The sequence below is a fragment of the Pelobates fuscus genome, chromosome 2, assembly GCF_036172605.1.
Source record: "Pelobates fuscus isolate aPelFus1 chromosome 2, aPelFus1.pri, whole genome shotgun sequence".
In the NCBI taxonomy this organism is placed as follows: Eukaryota; Metazoa; Chordata; class Amphibia; order Anura; family Pelobatidae; genus Pelobates; species Pelobates fuscus.
The window spans coordinates 269,662,889-269,689,691 of record NC_086318.1 but is presented as its reverse complement, the minus strand read 5'-3'; the positions used below and the strand labels follow the sequence as shown (position 1 = coordinate 269,689,691).

General features: G+C 44.2%; 1 protein-coding gene across 1 annotated transcript in view; it reads right to left on the bottom strand.

Moving 5' to 3' along the window:
- The window catches only part of PCNX2 (pecanex 2), a 3,673,975-nt gene that overhangs the window by 3,407,695 nt on the left and 239,477 nt on the right, over window positions 1-26,803 (bottom strand). The window lies entirely within an intron of this gene.

Sequence of the window (26,803 nt, the reverse complement as noted above, 5' to 3'; positions counted from 1 at the left end):
AGCTCGGACACAACCCGACTGCATTCTCTGGGCACTCCTTCCGTATAGGAGCCGCCTCTGCAGCCTCTAGCACTAACACACCGGTCCATATCATCAAGAGACTGGGGCGGTGGAAATCCTCCATATATACTGCATATATTCCACAGCCGGAGAAAGAGCTTCGCCAAGCTTTCAGGAACTTGGTTTTGTGAAAAAAATGCAATAAAGTGTGTATTTCTCGAATTTATCTTTTTGCCCTCTTTTATTTACAGGCCCACTCGTACGTTGGTTTCGGCACACCACAACCAACTTTGCTCACAGTTACTATCCATTACGTATTTAAATTCAGAGCACAAGATAAAAGGCCTGAACTTGTGGAGGCCTGAATTTGTGGGAGGAGTAAGTCCCCTACTTAAACTCCCAGCCCCTACTCACCTCTGCCGTTCAGCTGATTGTTCCCACCCACCTACACCCTGTTATAATTACATTCTCCTTGGTGGGCCCTCTTTTATTTACAGGCCCACTCGTACGTTGGTTTCGGCACACCACAACCAACTTTGCTCACAGTTACTATCCATTATGTATTTAAATTCCGAGCACAAATATATATATATATATATGGGCTGTTTTGTGTTTGTGTATAGGGACTTCAGTATGTGTATGTTTCTAGACATAGGCGTGCGCAGCCTATTGCATTAGGGTGTGCACCCTAAAGCACAAGCACACGCGTATATATATGTATGTATGTATATATATATACACATATATACACACACGCACACACACTGCTGTGTGTGTGCTGTGTGAGGGTGCTGTTAGTGTTATGTGTATGTGAGGGTGCTGGTAGTGTACTATGTGGGTGAGGGTGTTTGTGTGTGCGTGCTTGTGAGGGTGCTGTTAATGTACTGTGTGTCAGGGTGCTGTTTGTGTGTGTGTGTGCGCACTTGTGAGGGTGCTGTAAATGTACTGTGTGTGAGGGTGCTGTTTGTGTGTGAGGGTACTGGTAGTGTGCTGTGTGTGTGTTTGTTAGGGTCCTGTTTGTGTTTGTGAGGGTACTGTTAGTGTGCAGTGTGAGTGTGAGGGTGCTGTTTGTGTAATGTCTGTGAGGGTGCTGTGTGTTTGTGAGGGTGCTGTGTGTGTGGGTGCTGTATGTGTGTGTGTGGGTGCTGTGTATGTGTGTGGGTGCTGTGTATGTCTGTGGGTGCTGTGAATGTCTGTGGGTGCTGCGAATGTCTGTGGGTGCTGTGAATGTCTGTGGGTGCTGTATGTGTGTGGGTGCTGTATGTGTGTGGGTGCTGTATGTGTGTGGGTGCTGTGTGTATGTGGGTGCTGTATGTGTCTGTGGGTGCTGTATGTGTGTAGGTGCTGTGTATGTCTGTGGGTGCTGTATGTGTGTGGGCGCTGTATGTGTGTAGGTGCTGTATGTGTGTAGGTGCTGTGTATGTCTGTGGGTGCTGTATGTGTGCGGGTGCTGTATGTGTGTAGGTGCTGTATGTGTGTGGGTGCTGTATGTGTGTGGGTGCTGTATGTGTGTGGGTGCTGTATGTGTGTGGGTGCTGTATGTGTGTTGGTCTGTGTATGTGTGTTGGTGCTGTGTATGTGTGTTGGTGCTGTGTATGTGTGTGGGTGCTGTGTATGTCTATGGGTGCTGTGTATGTGTGTTGGTGCTGTGTATGTCTGTGGGTGCTGTGTATGTCTATGGGTGCTGTGTATGTGTGTTGGTGCTGTGTATGCGTGTGGGTGCTGTGTATGCCTATGGGTGCTGTGTATGTGTGTGGGTGCTGTGTATGTGTGTGGGTGCTGTATGTGTGTTGGTGCTGTGTATGTGTGTGTGTGGGTGATTGTGGGGGGTGGAGGTGGGGGTACATAACTTAATATCCCCCCTCACTTCTTACTTTATGTAGGGAGGGGGGATCCTTCCTTGCTGCCTTCCCTGGTGGTCCAGTGGAGGTGGGGGCAGATCAGTTAATATCTGCTGCTGCCATCCATCCCTGGTGGTCCAGTGGAGAGTGAACTCTAGCCCCGCATGGCTAGAGTTCACTCACACGAGATCTGAGCGTTGCCGCGGCAATGCTCAGATCTCGCGAGAGGAGCCCGGCGGAGCTGCTGGCAATAGCTCCCCGGGTCCTCTCCTGCCTCCCTCCCTCCCTGCTCGGATAGCGCCGGCTCTGCATGGACCGACAGGGGGGATCCTGAGATCTCCCCTGCCGGTCTCAATACATAGGCGTGCCGCGGGGATTAGGGTGTGCCCAGGCACACCCGGCACACCCCGTGCGCACGCCTATGTTTCTAGGGGCTGTAGAGAGTATTTGTGTGTCAGGAAAATGTAGTGTATGTTTTTAACTATAGGGTATAGTGTGTGTCTAGATGGTGTGTGCGCATCTAGTTGCTGTAGTGTGCATATATTTGATAGGGGCTGTAGTATGCATATACATGTATTTAGAGGCTCTCATATGCATATATATATATATATATATATATATATATATATATATATATATATATGGGCTGTAGCATGCATATATATTAATATAGGTTGTACTCTGTGTGTACACGACGTGTGGCTTTAGTGTGTAGTACAGGGGATGTTTTGTGTGTGTATATGTGCTCTAGTGTGTATATACAAGGGGTGTTTTGTGTGTGTGTGTGTATGGGGCTTTTGTGTGTGTAGAGAGGTTGTACTGTTTAATGGGACTGGGGCTTCAGGGTGCTGGGGGGATATTAAATGAATTTAAATTATATTTGCAAAATTAAATAATAAGTTTAAAAAACAAACACTACATTTGTTACCCCTTCCCTTCTGTTACCTTTTGCCAAGGGAGGAGGGGTATCATGGTGGTCTATTAGGCTAAGTGCCCGCTCTGGCTGCTTCCTCCGAGGAGCTCCGACGTTACTGAGAGCGTTGCCATGGTAACCGGCAGCAACGCTCTCAGTAACCGACTCTCGCGGGAACAGAGCACAGAGACGCGCTGTTACAGGATGAATTCAGCTGCTCCCTGCGCCGCTCTGCCTCTATGTGCAATGGGCCGGTGAGGGACTTTGTTACATGTTTGGGCCGCGCTCACTGAGCGTCGGCCTTGTGTTTATGGCCGGGGAAATATGTTGATCTCCCTGGGCGGTCTCGGCCCCTGACCATCGCGGCCCAGATTTGCCCGGTTTGCCTGATGGCCAGTCCGGGCCTGGCTACCATATGGTCTCAATAGGCAACACAGATCCAGCAAACCAATCTGGCAAACTGAAATGGGCAAGCCCTATATTGACCCTAAACCTTTTAAAACCACCATAAAACCTGTACATGGGGGGTATTCTGATACTCGGGACACTTCGCTACTACTTCGCTTATCTACTTTTACAAATGCTATGCCATGATGGGGTTAATTTTAATTCCTGGGCTGCTATATGGTCTCAAAGGCAACATAGGCCCAGCAAACCAATCTGGCAAATGTCAATGGGCAAACATGGAAAAGGGGAAAACCCAACATTTGACCCCTATAAGTTTGCAAAAACCCATAAAACTTGTACATTGGGGGCACTGCTGTTCTCGGGAATTGTTGCTGAACAAATATTGGGGTGTTCTTTGTCAGTAACACATAACAGGAACTGAGAATCCATGCCTAGAGTACAATGTGAGAGAATAATAACACAAAAAAAATTATTACTCAAAAGTTTGACACAGACTGGAAGAATTAGTGCATGGCAAGTGTTAAAATACCACCATTTGAAATGCCCTAGGCTGTCTACCTTTCAAAAATATATGGTTTGATGGGGATAAATGGCATTGTCCCCAATAGGACATGAGTGCATGATGACCAGCTGTGCAAATTCCAAGTTGGAAAACTGGAATGCGCACCTTCCAAATAAGGTCTTTCAGTCCCCAGAGTACCCGACACACCTATACATGGGGGTATCACTGTACTCAGGACATGTTGCTGAACACATATTGGGGTATTCTTTGGCAGTAACCCTTAAAGTTCTCAGTACATGTATTCTAAATTGCTTTGTGTGTAATAATAATGTGACGGAACCATCCGTCTGTTTAGTACTTTCGTGGATTCGACTATGTTAGGCCATCCGTCTAAAGGACTGATTTGTGATGTTATAAAGCATGTTTTACCATTCCAGCCTGTTTTCCAGCCGTTCACCTCATTTCGCACGAACTCCCTGTCTAACATATGGGTGGCCGCCATTTTGGGACTTTTTGCACGTGTTCGCGGCCATCTTGCGTGCGAACAGCGGTGTTTGCCTGTGAACGCGTGGAACTAAAAACGGATACCCAAACAGGCGAACACCGCTGAGACCTCCATACACCCAGAAGTTCGTGTTGGAACTACCGAACGACGAGCCATTCGGTAGTTACTGGTAATCAGCTATGGGGAATCCAGCGAACTCGGAGATAGTTGTGGATGATGAGGATTTCGTATGATTTTAACCGGCGAACGGAGACCGACTGCAGGGCCAAAACTTGTGGAACTCTTTTCGTCTAGAAGATCCGTGCAGTCGGTCAAAACTTCAATCGTCCATAACTCCCGAACCCCTTAACCGAATGGGCTGAGATTTGGACAGAGTGTTCCCCTAACCAAGACCTTTCAAGCGGACTCAAGGGTGTACCCCCTGGTTTTGGGGTACATCCATAACTGGGGTGAATTATTGTACAGTATAATTGTGTTATGTGATTATCTGAGGGGAGGAGAGGTGGGGGTGTTACCCTGTGTATAATTGGTTATTTTCATCCTCCCCCTGGGAGTGCCCTGTGTGTGCCTTTTCCTAATAAAAAGCAGGCTGGATGTTCCAGTCCTCAGATCTTGTTTTGACCCTCAACACGGAGCTTCAGTCTCGTTATTGGGGGGATTCTTATTTACGCTCAAGGACTATTATTGGGAACTTATGCCGTTTGGTGGATATCGTTACTCGAGAGATTACTGCTTCCCCTGGTTATGGTTCGTGGATTATACAGTATACGAACAAGGACTTGATACGGTGAGAGGGGAAGGTAGACTAAACGGTGACTTACTTATTAAGACAAAAAGGTGTCTTAACAATTGGTGGCAAGCGACGGGATGAATCCCACAACACAGAAGGAAAGAAATGCAGTATGAACAGTTAAGACGTGCTACTCTTAAGGACATAATAGAACGCCGAGGTCGATCAGCAAGCAATTTAAAGAAACGAGATATTATTGCTTTGCTAAGGGAAATGGATGCAACACAGGGAACGGAGAACGCTAATGTGCCCAGCAGTTTGGATTTAACACCCGAGGAGATACAATTTAACCGGGCAGTGCAAATAAGGCTGGCACACTTTGGCCCCAACCCCTCAGCAGACATTGTGGAACGTGTGCAAGCCGCAGTAGCAGCACACCAAGCGCTCCAAGGAAGAGGAGCTGCAGCAGCAGAGGTACCCAATAACGATTCCGGAAGGAAAAAGGCACCATTTGCTGCATTCAAAAATTTTATTGAAAATAAAGGAGAGATCGATGGGTTCCTGGCCGATTTTGAGAGGCAGTGTGCCCTCCATCAGGTACCCACAGACCAATGGGTCACCATCCTCTCTGGGAAATTATCCGGCCGGGCTAGCGACGCATTTCGGGCCATCCCAGAGGAGGAGATCACCAGCTACCGGGCAGTGAAGGATGCGCTCCTAGCCAGGTATGCGGTGACCCGAGAAGTTTAAAGACGGTGCTTCAGGGAAACCAACAAGCAAAGTGGCGATTCGTATGTGGAATGGGCCTGCAGAGTTCACCGTACTGCAGCCCACTGGATGGCAGGATGCCAAGCAGTATCGGGGGAAGAGGTACTGCAGGTATTCTTACTGGAACACTGTTTCGAGAAATTGCCTACCGGGGTCCGGGAGTGGGTCAGAGATAGAAAACCCTCTACCCTACCCGAGGCGGCCCGGTTGGCAGACGAATATACTGATGCTCGCAAACTGGACAGTACCGTTGTTAAAGTTCCGACCAGAGTGGAATACCGACCAGCAGCCCCTCCGATTCCAACAACCTACCAACCCCCAGTGCATCGCAGCCCAGTAGTACCACCGTCCAATAATTATGTGCAGCCATCCAAATTTAATGCCAGGGATTATTCCCAACCCATCCGGTGCTTTCTGTGCAAACAGTTGGGACACAAGCGCCCGGAGTGTCCACTGAACCAAGCTAACCAAGCTCAGTCCTGGAGGAGATCAGCCAACCCGAATCAGCGACCACCACAGCCTGCTGCTCACTGTGTAGAGCAGGAGGAATTCTGGGGTATCTTGCACGAAGCCGACCCGGTGCAAGCCGCCCATCAGGACAATCGCCAGCAACACCGGCAGACTGTGAAACTAAATGGCCGAGTGGTAAATGGACTTAGAGACACAGGAGCCACCATGACACTGCTCCAAAAGAACTTGGTCTCAGAACACCAGCACACCGGAGACACAGTGGCCGTGAGGGTAGCAGGGGGAGCCGTATTCCGGTTACCTGTTGCCCGTGTTCACCTGGACTGGGGAGTGGGCGCTAGACACGTGGATGTTGGGGTTATGAAAGACTTGCCCGCTGATGTGCTTCTTGGGAATGATTTGGCCCCTTTGGTTTCGGCCTATGCTCCAATGGGCCCCTTGGACGTTAACCCAGTGACTACTCGCTCTCAGACCCGTGCCTCTGGAACCAGCCCACCTGCCGAGGAGGCCCAGGTAAGACCCTTTTCCCCGACTGACACCTTAGCTCAGACCCCCTTACGTTGGGATTCCCCAGAGGAGTTTGGGAGGGAAACCTGGGCAGATCCTACCTTACAAAAGTACAGGGACAGAGCAGATGCTGGAGAGGAAGGGATAGACGGGGAACGGTATAAGTGGGTGGGGGACAGGCTATACAGAATCCCGAAACCTTCCCAGAAGAAGATAGCCCCTCCGCAGAACCACCAGCTGGTGGTGCCCGCGAAATACCGGCAGGAGCTTCTGCGGATAGGGCACGATGTCCCTTTAGCAGGACATCTAGGGTCTCGTCGCACAGCCTATAGGATCTCCCAGAATTTCTTTTGGCCCAACTTCAACCAGGCTGTACGGATATATTGCAGTACTTGTGACACATGTCAACGGGTAGGAAAACGGGGGGACCACCCTAAGGCTAAACTATCCGCGATGCCTATTATAGGGGAGCCCTTTTCCCGCATAGCTGTTGACATTGTGGGTCCACTGGCCAGGGCTAGTCCATCAGGCAAGAAGTATATTCTTACTGTAGTGGACTATGCCACTCGCTATCCAGAGGCAGTAGCGCTGTCGAACATAGAGGCAGAGACAATTGCTGATGCCCTGGTTAGGATTTTTACCCGGGTTGGGTTCCCTAAAGAGATCCTCTCCGACCAGGGAACCCAATTTACTGCGGTGCTCACCCAGCAGCTGTGGAAAGTATGTGGCATTAAACCCTTGCTTAGCTCGCCTTACCATCCACAGACTAACGGTCTCTGCGAGCGTTTTAACGGTACCCTCAAGCAGATGCTGAGGACCTTTACGGACACTTGCAGGGACTGGGAGAGATTCTTGCCGCACCTTCTGTTTTCATACCGGGAGGTGCCCCAGGAATCTACTGGGTTCTCCCCTTTTGAGTTACTGTATGGGAGACGGGTCCGCGGACCCCTAGATTTCATCCGGGGACACTGGGAAGGGGAGACTGAGCAAGAAGGGACCCCCATAGTACCATATGTTCTGGAATTTCGGGACCGCATGGAGAAACTGTCCCTGATGGTAAGGGAGAATCTCCGGGCGGCCCAGGGGAAACAGAAGAGATGGTACGATCAGGGTGCCCGACAGCGAGCCTTCCAGGTGGGGCAAAAAGTATTAGTGCTCAAACCTGTGAAGGCCAACAAGATGCAAGCCTCTTGGCAAGGCCCGTACAGGATAGTGGCGCAGATCTGCGATACTACCTATTTGATAGCCAGCTGTTCAGACGAAAGGGTCCAGAGATCCTTTCATGTGAACATGCTGAAAGAATATCAAGAACGACCTGAGAACATTGCAGCTGTATGTGCCCCAGCTACAGATGACCCTGAGAATTTGCCTCTCCCTGATCTATTAGAAAGGGACCCCCAGACTGACCTCACCTCCCTCGTACAGTTAGGAGACAGGTTAAACCCCACAGAAAGGATCCAAGCGAAACAGTTGTTATGGGAGAAGCAAGCAACCTTCTCCCAGGAGCCAGGTTACACCCACCTCGCTATACACAAGGTAGAGACCCCCGGACAGACCCCCTTACGACAGCCGCCCTACCGTATCCCTGAAGCAGTCCGAGATGGAATGCGGAAGGAGATACAGGAGATGACCCAGCTTGGGGTCATCGAACCCTCTGACAGCCCTTGGGCTTCGCCTGTAGTCCTAGTACCTAAGAAAGATGGGACCACCCGGTTCTGTGTGGACTACAGGCGACTCAACGAGCGGACTACCACTGACGCCTACCCAATGCCCCGGGTAGACGAATTATTGGATCGTATTGCCAGGGGACGTTATCTGACCACCATAGACCTATGTAAGGGCTACTGGCAGATTCCCCTGGCCGAGGATGCTATCCCCAAGTCGGCCTTCGTCACCCCATTTGGCCTGTACCAATTTAGGGTCATGCCTTTTGGGATGAAGAATGCCCCGGCTACTTTCCAACGGATGGTGGATAGACTCCTGGATGGCTTCCAAGAATTTGCCTGTGCATACTTGGACGACATAGCGATCTATAGTGGGTCCTGGGAGGAACACCTGGTACACATAGGGGTAGTGCTGGATAAGATCCGGGCCGCTGGCCTGACATTGAAGCCAGAAAAGTGCCATGTAGGTATGGCAGAGGTACAGTACCTGGGTCACCGAGTGGGATGTGGGAACCAGAGACCAGAGCCCGCCAAAGTAGAAGCGGTGGCTAACTGGCCCACGCCCACTACTAAGACCCAGGTATTGGCCTTCTTAGGGACAGCAGGGTACTACCGACGTTTCGTTCCTGACTACAGCTCTATTGCTAAGCCCCTGACAGATCTGACGAAAAAGAATTTGCCTAAGCAGGTCCTGTGGTCCCCGGCTTGTGAAGCTGTGTTCCAGGCACTGAAACAAGCTCTCGTGAATGCCCCTATCTTGGCTGCCCCAGTCCCTAACAAACGCTTTCTCGTTCACACAGATGCTTCCATGTATGGACTGGGGGCTGTGTTAAGCCAAGTTGGGGAAGATGGAGGAGAGCATCCTGTCGCATACCTCAGCCGAAAATTACTACCCCGAGAAGTGAGTTATGCGGCAGTTGAAAAAGAATGTCTAGCCCTAGTCTGGGCATTGAAAAAGTTAAGTCCCTACTTGTATGGGAAAGAATTTTCCCTTGTAACAGATCATAACCCCCTCGTTTGGCTTAACCGGGTCTCAGGCGACAATGGGAGACTGCTGAGATGGAGCTTGGCATTACAACCTTACAACTTTACTATTAGCTACAGACCCGGTAAGCTGAACGGAAATGCGGATGGCTTATCACGACAGACCGACATATCCACCACCTCGTAAGTCCGGACATCCCCAAGTTGACCCGCCACAGGGTCAAGCCGGGTCTGCCGGAGTGTTCCACAAGGGGGGAGCCGTGTGACGGAACCATCCGTCTGTCTAGTACTTTCGTGGATTCGACTATGTTAGGCCATCCGTCTAAAGGACTGATTTGTGATGTTATAAAGCATGTTTTACCGTTCCAGCCTGTTTTCCAGCCGTTCACCTCATTTCGCACGAACTCCCTGTCTAACATATGGGTGGCCGCCATTTTGGGACTTTTTGCACGTGTTCGCGGCCATCTTGCGTGCGAACAGCGGTGTTTGCCTGTGAACGCGTGGAACTAAAAACGGATACCCAAACAGGCGAACACCGCTGAGACCTCCATACACCCAGAAGTTCGTGTTGGAACTACCGAACGACGAGCCATTCGGTAGTTACTGGTAATCAGCTATGGGGAATCCAGCGAACTCGGAGATAGTTGTGGATGATGAGGATTTCGTATGATTTTAACCGGCGAACGGAGACCGACTGCAGGGCCAAAACTTGTGGAACTCTTTTCGGCTAGAAGATCCGTGCAGTCGGTCAAAACTTCAATCGTCCATAACTCCCGAACCCCTTAACCGAATGGGCTGAGATTTGGACAGAGTGTTCCCCTAACCAAGACCTTTCAAGCGGTGCTGGACTCAAGGGTGTACCCCCTGGTTTTGGGGTACATCCATAACTGGGGTGAATTATTGTACAGTATAATTGTGTTATGTGATTATCTGAGGGGAGGAGAGGTGGGGGTGTTACCCTGTGTATAATTGGTTATTTTCATCCTCCCCCTGGGAGTGCCCTGTGTGTGCCTTTTCCTAATAAAAAGCAGGCTGGATGTTCCAGTCCTCAGATCTTGTTTTGACCCTCAACACGGAGCTTCAGTCTCGTTATTGGGGGGATTCTTATTTACGCTCAAGGACTATTATTGGGAACTTATGCCGTTTGGTGGATATCGTTACTCGAGAGATTACTGCTTCCCCTGGTTATGGTTCGTGGATTATACAGTATACGAACAAGGACTTGATACGGTGAGAGGGGAAGGTAGACTAAACGGTGACTTACTTATTAAGACAAAAAGGTGTCTTAACAAATAAAATCACCAATTATTATTTATTTTTTTAATTTGGCATAGATTGGTGGTAAAATGGTTGCATAAGGAGAGTCAAAATACCTCAAGTTTAATACCTTAGGTTGTCTTCTTTTAAAAAAATATATACATGTGAAGGGTTATTCAGGGATTCCTGACAAATACCAGTGTTACAATGTAACTTGCGTTAATTTTGAAAAAAATTGTTTGGAAATAGCAAAGTGCTACTTGTACTTATAGCCCTATAACTTTCCAAAAAATGCTAAGAACATGTTAATATTGGGTATTTCTAAACTCAAGACAAAATTTAGAAACTATTTAGCACGGGTGTTTTTTGGCGGTTGTAGATGCGCAACAGATTTTGGAGGTCAAAGTTCGAAAAAGTGTTTTGGTTTTTTTCATAATATTAGCAAAAACAAATAAAGTAATAAAGTGAAAAACATGCACGTCCATAAGTAATGGGAGCAAAATGCTCACATCCTAACGGCTGTAGGACTGGAAAAAGACTGAGGACCTTAGGAATGGAGCCTCCGTTTAAAGCCATTGTTTTTTTTCCCTGTCCTATCAGATGTAAGGGGCAGAGCTAACCCATAGAAACATAGAAACATAGAAACATAGAAACATAGAATGTGACGGCAGATAAGAACCATTCGGCCCATCAAGTCTGCCCAGTTTTCTAAATACTTTCATTAGTCCCTGGCATTATCTTATAGTTAGGATAGCCTTATGCCTATCCCACGCATGCTTAAACGCCTTTACTGTGTTAACCTCTACCACTTCAGCTGGAAGGCTATTCCATGCATCCACTACCCTCTCAATAAAGTAATACTTCCTGATATTATTTTTAAACCTTTGTCCTTCTAATTTTAGACTATGTCCTCTGGTTGTGGTAGTTTTTCTTCTTTTAAATATAGTCTCCTCCTTTACTGTGTTGATTCCCTTTATGTATTTAAATGTTTCTATCATATCCCCCCTGTCTCGTCTTTCCTCCAAGCTATACATGTTAAGATCCTTTAACCTTTCCTGGTAAGTTTTATCCTGTAATCCATGAACAAGTTTAGTAGCCCTTCTTTGAACTCTCTCTAAGGTATCAATATCCTTCTGAAGATATGGTCTCCAGTACTGTGTACAGTACTCCAAGTGAGGTCTCACCAGTGTTCTGTACAATGGCATGAGCACTTCCCTCTTTCTACTGCTAATACCTCTCCCTATACAACCAAGCATTCTGCTAGCATTTCCTGCTGCTCTATTACATTGTCTGCCTACCTTTAAGTCCTCAGAAATAATCACCCCTAAATCCCTTTCCTCAGATGTTGAGGTTAGGACTCTATCAAATATTCTGTACCCTGCCCTTGGGTTTTTACGTCCAAGATGCATTATCTTGCACTTATCCACATTAAATGTCAGTTGCCACAAGTCTGACCATTTTTCTAGTTTACCTAAATCATTTGCCATTTGGCTTATCCCTCCTGGAACATCAACCCTGTTACATATCTTAGTATCATCCGCAAAAAGACACACCTTACCATCAAGACCTTCTGCAATATCACTAATAAAAATATTAAAGAGAATGGGTCCAAGTACAGATCCCTGAGGTACCCCACTGGTGACAAGCCCAAGCTTCGAATATACTCCATTGACCACAACCCTCTGTTGCCTGTCACTCAGCCACTGCCTTACCCATTCAACAATATTGGAATCCAAACTCAAAGATTGCAGTTTATTGATAAGCCTTCTATGTGCAACAGTGTCAAAAGCCTTACTGAAATCGAGGTAAGCAATGTCTACTGCACCACCCTTATCTATAATTTTAGTTACCCAATCAAAAAAATCAATAAGTTTAGTTTGGCATGATCTCCCTGAAGTAAACCCATGTTGTCTCTGATCTTGAAATCCATGTGTTTTTAGATGTTCAACAATCCTATCCTTTAACATGGTTTCCATCACTTTCCCCACTACTGAAGTAAGGCTTACTGGCCTATAGTTGCCCGACTCCTCCCTATTACCTTTCTTGTGAATGGGCACAACATTCGCTAACTTCCAATCTTCTGGGACTACTCCTGTTAACAATGATTGGTTAAATAAATCTGTTAATGGTTTTGCTAGTACACCACTAAGCTCTTTTAATAGCTTTGGGTGTATTCCATCAGGTCCCATTGACTTATTTGTCTTTACTTTTGACAGTTGAAATAGAACCTCTTCCTCTGTAAACTCACGTGTAATAAATGACTCATTTATCTTTTTTTTTTAGCAGAGGTCCCTTTCCTTCATTTTCAGCTGTAAATACCGAACAAAAATATTAATTGAGGCAGTCAGCTAGACCTTTATCCTCATCTACATACCTTCCTTCTTTTGTTTTTAATCTAACTAATCCTTGTTTTACTTTTCTTTTCTCATTTATGTATCTAAAAAAAGTTTTATCCCCCTTTTTTACTGACTGTGCTATTTTCTCTTCTGTGTGTGATTTGGAAGCTCTTATAACTTGCTTAGCCTCTTTCTGCCTAATCTTATAGATCATTCTGTCTTCCTCACTCTGGTTTTTTTTTATAATTACTAAATGCTAACTTTTTGTTTTTTACTATTTTGGCCACATCTGCGGAGTACCACAGTGGTTTCTTGAATTTTTTGCTTTTACTGACAAGCCTAATGCAATTTTCTGTTGCCTTCAGTAGTGCAGCTTTTAAATAATCCCATTTATTTTGGACTCCATTTAAGTTGCTCCAGTCTGATAATGACTCCTTTACACATATTCTAATTTTAGAAAAGTCTGTTTTTCTAAAGTCTAAACCTTTTGTTTTTGTGTGGTGTGACTCAGTCACTGTTCTTATATTAAACCACACTGACTGATGATCACTGGATCCTAAACTTTCACCTACAGTAATATCTGATACCAAATCTCCATTTGTTAACACTAAATCTAGTATGACCTCTTTACGAGTTGGCTCCTCAACGACTTGTTTTAGAGACAATCCCAGTAGGGAGTTTAGAATATGTGTGCTTCTGGCACAAGTAGCTATTTTTGTTTTCCAATTCACATCAGGAAGATTAAAGTCACCCATGGTGATAACTTCCCCCTTCATTGTCATTTTAGCTATTTCTTCAACTAGTAGATTATCTAACTCTTCAATTTGTCCTGGGGGCCTATAAATCACACCTACACGAACTACTGTGTGATTACCAAATTCTAACGTAACCCAAATGGACTCTATGTTCATCTCACTAACCTTTATTAGGCTAGATTTTATGCTATCCTTCACATACAGGGCCACCCCTCCCCCTTTCTTGCCTTCCCTGCCTTTTCTATATAAAGAGTACCCTGGTATTGCTATGTCCCAGTCATTTTTTTCATTATACCATGTCTCAGTAACAGTGACTAAATCTACACTATCAGTTGCCATTATTGCCACAAGTTCATGGATCTTATTCCCTAAACTGCGAGCATTTGTAGACATGACTCTAAGCTTATCATTTTTTAACACACTTGCTACAGGCACCTTCTGTCCTTGTTTTGGGGGACAATTGGATTGATGTTTTATCACCCTTTTGCCCCCCCCTCCTAGTTTAAATACATCTTAGCAAAACCTCTGAACTGCTCACTGAGAACATTTGTTCCCTTTTGAGAAAGATGCAAACCATCTTTTTTGTACAGTTTATTTCCATTCCAAACAGAGCTACCATGAGCAATAAAGCCAAATCCTTGCTCCCGACACCTTTCACCAAGCCACAAGTTAAAGTCCCTAATACGCATCCGCCTGTCATTCTGAGTGTTATGCACAGGCAGAACTTCAGAGAATGACAGTGTGGAAGCAACCTGCCGTATATCATTGGCAAAAACACTAAAAACTTCCTTAACCTCTGAAACCTCATTGCAAGCCAAGTCATTTGTCCCTAAATGGACAAGTACATCCAATTCACCTTCCTGCTTTGCTTGCTTAACAATATTACAGATACGTCTCCAGTCTCTGTGAGCAGTAGCTCCGGGAAGACACCTCACAAGACCACCATTGTCAATCTCCACACCTCTTATGATGGAATCCCCCAACAACAACTGCTTTCTATTAGGCCTCATCATAGTCTTCAAGCCTCTCTGCACAACACCACTAGCCTCAGTGCCTCTTTCCACAACACCTCTAGCCTCAGTGCCTCTCTGCACAACACCACTAGCCTCAGTGCCTCTCTGCACAACACCACTAGCCTCAGTGCCTCTCTGCACAACACCACTAGCCTCAGTGCCTCTCTGCACAACACCACTAGCCTCAGTGCCTCTCTGCACAACACCACTAGCCTCAGTGCCTCTCTGCACAACACCACTAGCCTCAGTGCCTCTCTGCACAACACCACTAGCCTCAGTGCCTCTCTGCACAACACCACTAGCCTCAGTGCCTCTCTGCACAACACCACTAGCCTCAGTGCCTCTCTGCACAACACCACTAGCCTCAGTGCCTCTCTGCACAACACCACTAGCCTCAGTGCCTCTCTGCACAACACCACTAGCCTCAGTGCCTCTCTGCACAACACCACTAGCCTCAGTGCCTCTCTGCACAACACCACTAGCCTCAGTGCCTCTCTGCACAACACCACTAGCCTCAGTGCCTCTCTGCACAACACCACTAGCCTCAGTGCCTCTCTGCACAACACCACTAGCCTCAGTGCCTCTCTGCACAACACCACTAGCCTCAGTGCCTCTCTGCACAACACCACTAGCCTCAGTGCCTGTCTCCATGACACCATTACACTCTGAAAGTGCAGAAAATGAATTATGTAGAACAACAGACTGTGCAATATGCCTTTTATCCACAACTCTAAGTCTACCAGATCCTACAGTAATCCATCTGCAATTCCTAGTATGTCTCTGTGGCAGTGGCTTTGCAGCAGTTCCAGCCTGAGTTTGTTTACCAGATAGTTTACAAATCTCAGACTTCAAAAATACAATCTCCTGCCGCAAGATAGAGAACTGTCTACAGATTAGACAACAACTAAACCTCCAAAAAGTGGAACGCGAAACAAATGCATAGCAACTATTACACTGAACTAAGTCTGCCATTCCAATGAGATCAATTATTTAAATCAAACCAATCTTAACTTTTTATTTATCCTCCTGAATACCTCAGATTACCTCCAGTTTATCTCCAGAATATCTCCAACCACAGACACTTAGAAGCAACACTCTCCAGAATATCTCCAACCACAGACACTTAGAAGCAACACTCTCCAGGATATCTCCAACCACAGACACTTAGAAGCAACACTTAGAAGAAGCAACCAAGCTCTATTAGCCAAGCTAATGACAACAGCCCTTATATACTCCTAAAATCACCTCCCACTAGGAATGTTTAACACCTGGGTAGGCCTCTGCTTATTAGCAAACAATAGCTAATTTACACAGCAATCAATAGCAAGTAGCTACCTAATCCAATCAAATGCCTTATAATTACCAAAAGGAAATCAAACCTTGTGCAATCAGTAACCTTTTCCTACAGATGAATCTTACCTGTAACAGTAAAAAAGAAAACTCTTAGCACAACTCTTAGGCAGTTGAAGCTTCTGTAAAACTCTCCAGAATATCTCCAACCACAGACACTTAGAAGCAACACTTAGAAGAAGCAACCAAGCTCTATTAGCCAAGCTAATGACAACAGCCCTTATATACTCCTAAAATCACCTCCCACTAGGAATGTTTAACACCTGGGTAGGCCTCTGCTTATTAGCAAACAATAGCTAATTTACACAGCAATCAATAGCAAGTAGCTACCTAATCCAATCAAATGCCTTATAATTACCAACAGGAAATCAAACCTTGTGCAATCAGTAACCTTTTCCTACAGATGAATCTTACCTGTAACAGTAAAAAAGAAAATTCTTAGCACAACTCTTAGGCAGTTGAAGCTTCTGTAAAACTCTCCAGAATATCTCCAACCACAGACACTTAGAAGCAACACTTAGAAGAAGCAACCAAGCTCTATTAGCCAAGCTAATGACAACAGCCCTTATATACTCCTAAAATCACCTCCCACTAGGAATGTTTAACACCTGGGTAGGCCTCTGCTTATTAGCAAACAATAGCTAATTTACACAGCAATCAATAGCAAGTAGCTACCTAATCCAATCAAATGCCTTATAATTACCAACAGGAAATCAAACCTTGTGCAATCAGTAACCTTTTCCTACAGATGAATCTTACCTGTAACAGTAAAAAAGAAAATTCTTAGCACAACTCTTAGGCAGTTGAAGCTTCTGTAAAACTCTCCAGAATATCTCCAACCACAGACACTTAGAAGCAACACTTAGAAGAAGCAACCAAGCTCTATTCCCATGATGTATATGCTGCCATGATTAGCCATATATATATACACACATATATTTTTTATATATATATATATATATATACACACACACACACACACACACACACATATATATGGGAAGGCGGAGCCTGGAGTTGTGGGAGGTGGAGTGACCGGCCTTTATAAGCTCAAACCTACCTCCATACTGGGCTGACATCCACTGGTCACTTCCGGTTCTGGTGTCCCATCATGCCATATTCTGCGGATCAGTCTGGTGATGGCTTCTGGTATCCAGTACTCTTTTTACAATTCTTGTTTAGTTTTTTGGTTTTCTATTCTATGTCTGGTTTTCTTTATGCTGTTTTTTTCCTGGTTAATTCCTGTAATCTGTCCCTGGAATTCCCAGTCTCCAGGTTTCCTTTAAATGTTTGTTTTATGTTGCCACGCCCGTTTGTTTTCCATCATTCCTTTTGTTTCAGTGTCCCTGCAGGCAGCTGCTCGTGACTTCTGTCCTTTCTTGCAGGTAAGTACTATGTTTGTTTTCTTTGGTTGGTTTAGCTTGCATTAGGCAGAGTAGGACCTGCCAGATATGGGGTACATTGGCGTTGTTGGCAGGCTTATGCAATGTATGATCATATAATGTGACTAAATCCCCATGATTTTCATATATAGTACTTAGGTCTCCTCTTGTTTTGCCTATCATATCTTGTCTTGTTTTAGTTTGTATTCCCAGTCCATGTACAGTCCTGTCTTGTACTGCCCATGTTATGTTTATGGTTTCCCTTGTGGTTGTCCGAGAGCGTGTTATTGATTCTGGTAATTCTGGTTATATGACTTTGGCATTGTTTTTGACTTCCCTGTTTTCTGGCATCCCTGACTCCTGGCTTTTCCTTATCGTTGTGTCTCTTTCTGTTTCCATTGACCTCGGCTGTTCCTGACTATTCTTTGGTACTTTAGTCCGACCATTCTAAGGTCCGGTATACGTTACCTATCAGTCCTCTGTGTTACACAATTCTACATGCTGGATAATTCTGTAATCCTGACATCCGGTTGGCACCTGTAGGATTTCCTTGTGTGGTTTTCCAGGTCCAGACTACCAGGATACTTCTCAGGCCCTCGCTCCACAGACCGCAAACAACAGACTCAGCAACCCGAAAAACGGCCCTACCAGCGCCTACTCAGCGCCCGGAGAAAAATTTCCACACTCTGCAACAGTTCTTCCAGTGCACCTATCCATACTTCCGGGTCGGCCACCAGGTACCTGGCAACAGTGAGTAAAACAAACAAACGCACATACTTACCGAACGCATTCACTTAGTTAAGAGCTTTCAGTTAAAAAAATGGCAGTTAGTACGAACGAACTAACACACGAATCATTGCTTCCCCCAGCACACACTTCATACGAGCAAACGAACGATACTATGTACAAACGAACAAACACAGCTGGTTTTCTAATTCAAACGAACGGTCGGTCAAACTAGCACAATACAGCCATCTACTAGTCAAATGGCAAATTACACATATAAAATCAAACTCACAACATAAAATACTGAACATGGGATGAAATAATAAGTTATTGAATCCCCTACATAAATCACAAGCGCTTGTTAAAAGTATTTACCGGTAATATGACTTTATCTGCATAGAATTAATCGCTGATTCAATATAATTACTACTAATGTTCAAGAAATTTCTCTGCATAGAGAACAGTCGCTTCTGGAATGTATTTACTGCTAATGTTTAAATAAATATGCTACATAGAGAACAATTGTTCGTTGTATGCAATTGTCATGAATAGTTATAATTCCTATTAACAATAGGGTATGATCACTGCTATGGTTAACAATAATAATAGGGTATGGTCACTGCCAATATTTATTTTTGCGCTATATGTCTGTCCAACTGTAATTCACCTCTTTCATATTAAATGCACCCCCTTATTATATATATTTTTATTCAGGGGAAACAGGGCTTTCATTTAATATCAAATATTTAGCTATGAAACATAATTTAATATGAAAAAAATGGGAGAAAATAAGAAATTATTTTATTTTTTTAGATCTACATGACATTTTAACGGTCAATGTCATAATACTGTTTGCTTTTACTGCAATAAAATACACATATTTGTATTCAGCAAAGACTCAAGTGTAAAACAGTATCCCCTATGTACAGGTTTTATGGTGTTTTGGGAAGTTACAGGGTCAAATATAGCGTGTTACATTTGAAATTGAAATTCGCCAGATTGGTTACGTTGCCTTTGAGCCTGTATAGTAATAAATGGCATACCATTTGCAATAGTAGACAACCCAAGGTATTGCAAATGGGGTCACAAACACTGGCCAAAGTTAGCGTTAGCGTTAGTATTTGTTTGTGTGTTAAAAATGCAAAAAACTGCAATTTTGGCCAGTGTTTGTGACTAAGTGGCTACTAAAAAAGACTGGACATACCCCATTTGCAATACCTTGGGTTGTCTACTATTGCAAATGGTATGCCATCATAGGGGTAATTTTCATTATTGGGCTACCATAGGGTCACAAAGGCAACGTAAGCAATCTGGCAAATTTTAATGTGAAAAAATGAAACACAAGCCTTATATTTGACACTGTAACTTTTGAAAACACCATAAAACTTGTACATGAGGGGTACTGTTGTACTCGGGAGACTTCGCTGAACACAAATATTTGTGTTTCAAAACAGTAAAAAGTATCACAGCAATAATATTGTCCGTGTAAGTGCTGTTTGTGAAAAATGCCAAAAACTTAATTTTTACTGGCGATATCATCGTTGTAATACATTTTACTGTTTTGAAACAATAATATTTGTGTTCAGCGAAGTCTCGAGAGTAAAACAGTACCCCTCATGTACAGGTTTTATGGTGTCTTGGAAAGTTATAGGGTTAAATATAGTGCTAGCAAATTAAATTTCCTATACTTTCGGCATGGGTTGTCAGGCAGGTCCCGCTAATTGTAATTACTTAAGATACCTAATTATGTAAAAATATGACATAAATATATGTGTAGAATTAATATATGTATATATATATATATATATATATATATATATATATATATATATATATATATATATATATAATTTTAAAAAATATATTTTTATATATAGGTATAGATATATATATATTATTTTGTTCTACGTGTATTTTGATATAAATATATCTATCTTAATATCACAATACAGTTAAAACGAAATAACACACATCTATATATTTTGTAATTATTTATTTTTAATTATTTTTTTAATTTTATTATTTAACATATTTACATATTTTTTATATTATATAAATATATATATATATATAGAACAATATTTATATATATATATATATATATATATTTAATCAGTATCAGTCTACGTGTAATTCGATATTAATATATATATATATATATATATATATATATATATATATATATATTAATAGTAAAACACACCTAGACAGTGTATGTGTGTGTATGTATTTGTGTATGTATATATATACTTAGATCATAATATAATATATATATATGATCTAAGTATATATATATTTTTTTACACTGTTTTAACATTTTTTTATTTGATTTCCAGCCAGCAGAGGGACTACCTGTCATTACAGTTAGTCCCCCTGCTGGCAATGCCTGAGCCAGCTAACCCGGCCATGTGATTGTGAGGTCCTCGCAAGGACCTCACTCTCACATGGCCGGGGGGGGGGTCGGAAGAGGACGGATGTGCCGCGGGGGGGTAAGTAAGAAAAGACCGGAGGGCGTACAATTACGCCCGGCGGCGTTTAGAGCCGCTTAAAATAGGGCGTAATTGTACGCCCTCTGGTCTTAAAGGGTTAACGTTCAGGCCATAATACTTCACAAGTACAAACAAACGTATAACATATGAAGAAACATGCTTAAAGTATGTAAAATTAAATAAAGTCACTTAATTCCCTTAAGCTGTTAGATCCAGAAGAAACCACGCACAGCGGCCACCCCTTAGAGGACCAAATTTTGTTCCAGGTATGTATCGCTTTAAAAACAATCCTAAAACCATACTTTACCATAAAAAAGAACCCCTTTTCCGAGAAACGAGCAGGTACGTGGTCTCCAACATACCACTTACACCAAACAACGTTATACTGGCAGTTAGGATATTAAACGGCCCATATACAGGCAAGACAAATCGTAATCCTGCGAGACCAACACCCATCCTCACATAGAGGTTCCAGCCCAAACGGTCCAAATCATAGCTAGCCGTCTTGTACCGCTCTACTCAAGAGCACTAGTTAGGGCGTAACAAATCCCCATCCTAAGGCCTTTAGTTCCCCAGAGGCCTACACCCTGCCTTCGCTCAAAGGCACAGCAGAGGGCCAAATCATAGACAGAGCCTCTATCAGCCACTTGGCATCAGCAGGGCCTCACCTAGTAGTTAAGATTTTCGCCACCCGGCATTTAAAAGCCAGATAATGCAAATATTTCAATCATCTTATTGATAGAATGTCGCACACGTCAGAGCAAGCAGACGATTTCTCACTACCTAGCACTCCAGTTAGACACCCTACTTCAACTACAGTTCCTACAGTTGCAGAAAGTCAAGACCCCTCTAGTCCCTGTTCATTAAGAACTTGGACAATCCCAAAGATCGCAGCAGAACTCAGACGTAGAGGCATACCGTACCCGGCCATGGCTAGAAAAGTGGAATTATTCAAGATAATGATGACCAGCCCAGACAATCCACACCCAGGGTCTAGCTCACAAGACCAAATTACTGACACTCTCACGGGGATTCAGACCCCCATGGCAGCTATGCTCGCGTCTATAAACAGCCTAAACCAGAGAGTGGAGAAATTGGTAACTCCAGCACCAGCCACAGTGTCCCCCCCTTACACCCCTCCTACTCTAGTAATCAACCAAACCGTCCCAGAGGGGAATGCCACAGGTACACAAAATGCACAGGGTGCGGATACACACATCATCAGACCAGCACACTGTAGTGCTTAAGTCCAAAGACCCTAGACTGGCGAAAAAACTGTCTATACCAGATTTTGTACTCGCATTTAGGTTGTATAGCGATGTCATATGCTTTAAATTCCCACAACGTAGAGAGGAACTGGACTTGAATATGCACAAGTTGGTAGATCTGGGAGTAAGGTGGAGTAACAAGTAAGGTGGGTCTAGCTTTTATGACTACCACAAATCTTTCTCAGCCAAGGCCGCGGCAACGTTTGATAAGTTTAACATAAGAATAGATTGAAGTCATATGGACACAGAGTTATTCTGTCGCCACTTTGCCAGGCTAGTACCACCCGCGTGCGTCATCTGCGCATCTAACGCACACACTACTAACATGTGCTCCAGCGAGCCCAGTTTTCCCACCACCAGCTACTCATCCCCTAGTACCAGCAGGTTAGAACAGAAGGTTTAAGGGATAAACTTGGTAGACCAATAGTGTTCTTGGGGAAAGCACAGGTGTGCAACAATTTCAATGCAGGAGGCTGCAGTTTCAGCGCCTGCAGATTGTTGCACGTCTGCTCGATTTGCTACCGAGCTCACGCCAAGACCATGTGCCCAAATCGCCTCTTCCCGAGGAAATGACTTACCGAAATCCAAGTTGACACCTTAGCCTTCTACCTAAAGCACACCCCTCACAGGAGTTAGTGCAATTTCAAGTCACAGGTTTCACAGTAGGTTTCACACCGGGTTGATCAACCTACTCAAGTACACTCCCCACAGGCAAACTAGAATGTAACAAGCTACAGTCGGCCACTTCAGAACCAACAGTAGTAGACAACATACTGAAGTTGGAAACGGAGAAAGGATTCATGCTCAGGCAATTCCTAAACTCACCATTTACGTCCTGGCACACCAATCCCTTGGGCATAACTATGGGAAATACAACAATAAAAGATTAATAATCGATCTGTCTGCTCCTCATTCTGTCGCCATACCTAGCCTCAGCTCACTCATACCATTTGAGGAGTATTCACTGCAGTATGCCACAGTAGACAACGCCATACAGGCAATCTCATAGGCTGGGGTAGCAGCTTGGATCAGCAAAACCAATAATTCCAACGCATTCAAGCTGCTTCCCATACATCCATCACTGTGGCATCTTCAAGGAATGTAATGAAGGAAACACTATTATTTCACTAACCGTCTAACATTCGGAGCCAAAAGGAGCCCCAAAGTCTTCAACTTGCTCTCTGGAATACTGTATTGGCTTTTGTGGAACGTCACTAATTGTCTAGTCATAATACACTGTCTGGACGATGTCCTCACAGTAGAACACTCCAATACCACACCACAGGGCATGGCAAAGACACTAGCACTATTTTCCACACCAGGCATCCCAGAAGCAACCGAATAACAGTAGGTCCCACCCCACCAAAAACTTAACATTTCTACAGATATACTTAGACTCAATCACAATGCAAGTGAGTCTCCCAGGCGACAAGGTTCAAAGGATCAAGGCAGAGGTTGTCGAGTTTCTCACAAGAGGGACTACCTCGGGGAGAGACATACAATCACTGCTCGGGTCCCTGAACTTTGCAATAAGGAATTCCACAAGGAAGAGCATTTATTTCAAGACTCCTTAAACTCTTACCTAACATACCCCACAACGATAGCGTCATCACAATTGACGGCCATGCTAGGACAGATTAGACTACGTGGAGAGAATTCCTTACACACTGGAACGGGGTTAATCTTTTCATCCCTCCATTAACAGAAACTCCCCTGTTCTGTGGACAGACGCAGCAGCACACAAAAGGTTCGCAACAATTTTGGTGACAAATGGTTCAGGGACAAATGGCCAATAGAAATGACTACTCTCCTTTCATTTAACAGCACTTCTGGCCTGTTTGGAATATATCCCATAGTGGCAGCAGCACTAGTGTGGGGACAACAGTGGGAAGGGTAGACCATAAAATGTCTCACCGACAACATGGCAACGAGTGACATTCACAAAGGCAGGTATCTTCCATCACAATCATGAGACTAGTTCGGAGACTCACATAGCTAGCAGCAACACACCAATTCCACTTGATATGTGTATAAATGATGGACATACACAACACAGCAGCTGACGCCCTTTCTCGTTGCAATCTGCAGGTTTTTTTCCAGCAACGTCCTTCAGCCAAGAGAATACCAAACAGGTCACCACTATTCCAGGAACTCATCCTGGACTAAAACCACTAATGGCACACGGGAGAATGCTGGCACATACAGCATTATTGGCTAACACGGTCATACAATCGAGCACTCACTTTATTTAACAGGTTTACCACAGAATACCAAATATGAAACCCGTTCACATTAGATACTATGGTGGCCTTTATCTCTTTTTGCCACCTTAATCTAAAACTCGCTCACAATACCATAAAACTCTATCTTATAGGTATACAATACCATGTCACAAACACCTACCCCAGCCACAGTACCTTCCTATCATCAAACCCAATTAAAAACATGTTAAAAGGTATGATAAGGTTGGAAGGCCCCAAAATCACAAGACAACAACCAATAGATGGGGAAAAGTTCAGAACCCTATCCGACGTGTTAGACTCACAACCCTTTGAAACAGAAACAAACAACACCATCAATACAGCTATGTTTCTGGCATTTTACGGGTTCCTACGGCCTAATTAGTTTACAGGAGGGAACACCAGTGACACCACCAATATGCTCACAGTGGGAAACCTAAAGAAAGTTTATCTTTAATATTTTTATTAGTGATATTGCAGAAGGTCTTGATGGTAAGGTATGTATTTTTGCTGATGATAGTAAGATATGTAACAGGGTTGATGTTCCAGGAGGGATAAGCAAAATGGCAAATGATTTAGGTAAACTAGAAAAATGGTCAGAGTTGTGGCAACTGACATTTAATGTGGATAAGTGCAAGATAATGTATCTTGGACGTAAAAACCCAAGGGCAGAGTCCTAACCTCAACATCTGAGGAAAGGGATTTAGGGGTGATTATTTCTGATGACTTAAAGGTAGGCAGACAATGGAATACAGCAGCTGGAAATGCTAGCAGAATGCTTGGTTGTATAGGGAGAGGTATTAGCAGTAGAAAGAGGGAAGTTCTTATGCCATTGTACATAACACTGGTGAGACCTCACTTGGAGTATTGTACGCAGTACTGGAGACCGTATCTTCAGAAGGATATTGATACTTTAGAGAGAGTTCAGAGAACTGGTTCATGGATTGCAGGATAAAACTAACCAGAAAAGGTTAAAGGATCTTAACATGTATAGCTTGGAGGAAAGACGAGACAGGGGGGATATAATAGAAACATTTAAATACATAAAGGGAATCAACACAGTAAAGGAGGAGACCATATTTAAAACAAGAAAAACTACCACAACAAGAGGACATAGGTTTAAAAATAATATCAGGAAGTACTACTTTACTGAGAAGGTAGTGGATGCATGTAATAGCCTTCCAGCTGAAGTGGTAGAGGTTAACACAGTAAAGGAGTTAAAGCATGCATGGGATAGGCATAAGGCTATCCTAACTATAAGATGACTGTAACGGAACTCCCGTACTCCGACCGTTGATGGACACTTCCTAGCTTGCGCCGAGGACCCCAAGCACCGCACCGGACACCACAACCACTGCAGACTCCACAACCGCCATAGCTTAACAGGAGTCTTGCCGTCTTCCTTCCACCCTGGATCAGCTTCTGTCCTCCAGGACCGGGGGGGAAGTCCTCTCCTCCAGGAGAGCGTATCAGGAACAAGCTCTTAAAAGAGCTAAGTGATTAAAGCTCAGGGGAGTATGCAGAGAGCAATCCCCAGTGTGAGTATAGCTGTCCCCTCCAATCACGAGAGAAGAACTGTGTTAAATTAGCACCAAAGGGCCTTCTTTTATGGAGGTCTTACACATACAGGACCGCCCACAGGGTTTTTCAGAACAACCAATAAAAACATTACAACACATACAATAAAGTAAACCACTCCCAGCAGAAATACTCTGCCTGTGATACAATTATCTCAAGACAATAGACTAACTTAATTATCACAGGCAGAAAATATACAGTTTTTACAAAATTCTTATAATTTTAAAAGTATTCATGCAATATTAATAAAAGTTACATATTTGAGATCAGCTTCCTTTTAATATAAATATACTCAAAAATCCATCCAGTAGATCAAGTTAGCTGGAAGGCCTTTATGACCGGCCGCAAGCACATTTTCATGCCCAAAACAGTTCCATGGATCTGGGCTGTGCGGTCAGTCTATTTTACACTGAAAAATTGACTAAGTCCCATTCGAACGAGCATTCGAATCTTCGAACGGGACTTAGTCTCCAGTGTCGAAGTGGAGAAGAAGGTACGGGTCAGCGGTGTTCGTGCAATTGGGTAGCCGAAAACAGTTCCATAGATATAGCTGCACACACCGCTGACCGCGTTCGAATGAGTTAAAATGGCTGCTGCCACGTGTTCGTTTGTTGAATGGCGGCCACTTTGACTGCTTCGGCACTTTGGCTGTATCCGAAGTGCCAATTTAAAGTTGCAACACTGCTCCAAAGTAATAAAAGGGCCAGAAACAGCATTATTAAAAAACCATTATGCCAAAATCAGTTCCTTAAAGGGCAATACATCCCAGGGCCATAGTCACATGGCAGGAGGTTGGCAATCAGTCCTTGTAACGGATCGCCTGGCACCCCGACTGAGTACCTCCGTTAAAGGATGCTCCTAGCGTTTCCTGAGGACTCCAAGCACTCTGGCAGACACCACAATCACCGAATCTGAGAAGCATATAAATCCTCTCAAGCCTCTGAATGCTGTAGACAGTTGAATAGGAACCATACGAATAGGTTTTCAATCCTAGCAGTCAAACTGGAACAGCATGCAATAAATCCTCCCCCAATAATGAGACGACACTTCACTTTGAGGGTAAAACAGGAACTCTGGACTGGCACATCCAGCCTGGCTTTTATTACAATTGTACACTTA